We start from the raw sequence: 2,745 nt of genomic DNA on the forward strand, positions 1-2,745 counted from the left end.
TGCAGCAGCCCAAACTCCAGACGCGACCACACAGACACAAGTCCCAGGTGCAGATGCAAGGTTCATAAACAAATACCTTACAAAGATTTCCTTCTGTAGTGGCACAAACGTAATACAATTCTTTCTTCTCCTTCACACCTCATCCCGATGAGCTTTGTCCATCCTCCACACCCAACTGCAACTCACCTGAATGAAGTGGCTTCTTTTATCTTGGACCTGAGAAGAGTTGCAGTGCCAGGTCATTGCCCAGTATAAGCACTCTAGGGTCAAAGAAACACCACAAATGTTTCTTCTGGTGGCCCCCAACGAACCCAAAAGTGTTCTCCTACAGGACTACAGGTCCCAGCATGCCCTGTGGGTGTGCGTGTAGGAATCCTAGCCCAGGAATGCTACCCTTTGGTTCTCCAGCCATTCAGAACAGCAGCCTCCCGGCCAATTAATAAATCATGTGCCGTCCCAGCCGAGACGCCTACCCAAGCCTGCCATCCATCATACACTCTGGCTAGCAAGTTTCCCTTTACATGTGTCTTTGATTGTTTGCTCATTGTTCCTTCTTGTTCACTTCAGGTTAGGGCTCCTCATATAGTCTTATACAGTCATATGAAAATGTTTGGGAACCAGTCTTAAATCTTTGGATTTTCCTTTTATCATTGGCTGAGCTTTCAAAGTAGCAACTTCCTTTTAATATCTGACATGCCTTATGGAAACAGGAGTATTTCAGCAGTGACATAAAGTTATTGGATTAACAGAAAATATGCAATATGCATCATAACAAAATTAGACAGGTGCATAAATGTGGGCACCCCAACAGAGATATGACATCAATACTTAGTTGAGCCTCCTTTTGCTCCTTTGAGCCTCTAGACGTTGTCCTCCTATAGCCTGTGATGAGTGTCTGGATTCTGGATGGAGGTATTTCTGACCATTCTTCATACAAAATATCTCCAGTCCAGTTAAATTTGATGGCTGCCGAGCATAGACAGCCTGCATCAAATCATCCCATAGATTTTTGAGGATATTCAAGTCAGGGGACTGTGACGGCCATTCCAGAACATTGTACTTCTCCCTCTTCATGAATGCCTTTGTAGATTTTGAACTGTGTTTTGGGTCATTGTGCTTGTGGGAATATCCAACTCCTGCGTAACTTCAACTTTGTGACTGATGCTTGAACATTATCTTGAAGAATTTGTTGATATTGGATTGAATTCATCCGACTCTCGACTTTAACAAGGGCCACAGTCCCTGAACTCGCCACACAGCCCCACAGTATGATGGGACCTCCACCACATGTGACAGGAGGTAGCAGGTGTTTTTCTTGGAGTGTGGTGTTTTTCTTCCGCCATGCAAAGTGCTTTTTGTTCTGACCAAATAACTCCATTTTTGTCTCATCAGTCCAAAGCACTTTGTTCCCAAATTAATCTGGCTTGTCTAAATGAGCATTTCATACAACAAGCGACTCTGTTTGTGACGTGAGTGCAGAAAGGGCTTCTTTCTCATCACCCTGCCATACAGATGTGCTGAATTGTAGAACGATGTACAGATACACCATCTGCAATGAGATGTTCTGTGGAGGTCTTTGGAGGTGATCTGTGGGTTGTCTGTATCCATTCTCACAATCCTGCTCATATGCCGCTCCTGTATTTTTCTTAGCCTGCCAGACCTGCTGGGTTTAACAGCAACTGACAGTTTAAACCTCTGAGATGGCTTTTTGTAGCCTTCACCTAAACCAGGAGACTCAACATTCTTTGTTTTCAGATCTTTTGAGAGTTGCTTTGAGGATCCCATGCTGTCTGTCACTCTTCAGAGGAGAGTCAAAGGGAAGGAAGCACAACTTGCAATTGACCACCTTAAATACCTTTTCTAATGATTGGACACTCCTTTCTATGAACTTCAAGGCTTAACGAGCAAATCCAACCAAAATGACAAGAGGACCCGCATTTTTGCACACCAGTTTTTCATATTTGATTTAATTTCATACAACTAAAAACTGCTTCACTAAAAATCTTTGTTCTGAAAACACCGCAGAACTCCAATGTTCCTAGGAAATAAAAGACATACCACTGTTATCTTTTCTGTTGACAGGAGAGTCAATTCTTATGCTGGCTGAGATGGGTTCCCAGACTTTTTCATATGACTGTATGTGGACTTACAGTATCCTGTAATGATATAATGAGACTCATGCCTGGCTTGAGAGGTCTTGGTTCATAAATATGAAGAGTGCCAAGAGTGCTAAAGAGGGGTGAAAAGCCATTATGACCCGGGCAGTAATGAACGGTGACTGTCATGTCACAACAACAACCACATTTATTTCTCTAGCACGTTTTCATGTGATTGATGTAGGTCAAAGTGCTTTACAAGATGATGAAGGAAAAAAATGTAAATTTAAAAATTAGGCAATACTAATTAACAAAAAATAAAGTAAGGTCTGATCACTGGGAAGACAGAAAAAACAACAAAAAAACTCCAGAAGGCTGGAGAAAAAAACAACTAAATCTGCTGGGGTTCCGAGGCTTCGAGACCACCCGGCCTCCTATAGACATTCTACCTAATATCAATGATCTCATGGTATTCAAGGTTCACGAGGAAGAATTAGATGATAATGGTCATGTGGACCTTTGGCCTTCAGTCTATCAATGAAGGGACTGCACGGTGCCCTGATCAGGTGGTGGTAGCGCAGATCAATTCTAAATGGCACAGGTAACCAGTGTAGTGACATTAGACTGGTGTGATGTGCTCAGATTTTCA

The sequence above is a fragment of the Polypterus senegalus genome, chromosome 3, assembly GCF_016835505.1.
Source record: "Polypterus senegalus isolate Bchr_013 chromosome 3, ASM1683550v1, whole genome shotgun sequence".
Lineage (NCBI taxonomy): Eukaryota > Metazoa > Chordata > Cladistia > Polypteriformes > Polypteridae > Polypterus > Polypterus senegalus.